We start from the raw sequence: 452 nt of genomic DNA on the forward strand, positions 1-452 counted from the left end.
AACTGTTGAGTCTGCTGAACGCACCCATAGACCAAATAGATACAAGAGGTTTGTTCGCGTCGCATGCTCCAACGTGTTCCGATATGCTTCTATTATGGCTCTTACTCATTCCAACGCGCTTGATAGAGTGAGTAGGAACTATAGTAGGGGTATGTTGGAGCACGTTGGAGCTTGCGACGCGAACAAACCTAAGAGCTCACTGAGCGGTCCTACTTCTGGATGCACCTAGTGAATGCTTTCCAATTACAATATCCCTAGACACTTTCATGCACACGGTGACACAAGTTGCGTTCCAATTGCCCGTTACCCTGGATCTACAATAGGTGTTTTAATGCGGGGTCTACAATAGAAGTCGTAACAGTCGTAGGGTCTTAAGTCGTAGAAAATTGACCAATCACAGTCGAATATGAGAAGAATAATCAACTGTGATTGGTCAATTTTCTACGACTTAA

This window comes from Mycetomoellerius zeteki, unplaced genomic scaffold, assembly GCF_001594055.1.
Source record: "Mycetomoellerius zeteki isolate Tzet28-1 unplaced genomic scaffold, Tzet1.0 scaffold578, whole genome shotgun sequence".
NCBI classification, from domain to species: Eukaryota; Metazoa; Arthropoda; class Insecta; order Hymenoptera; family Formicidae; genus Mycetomoellerius; species Mycetomoellerius zeteki.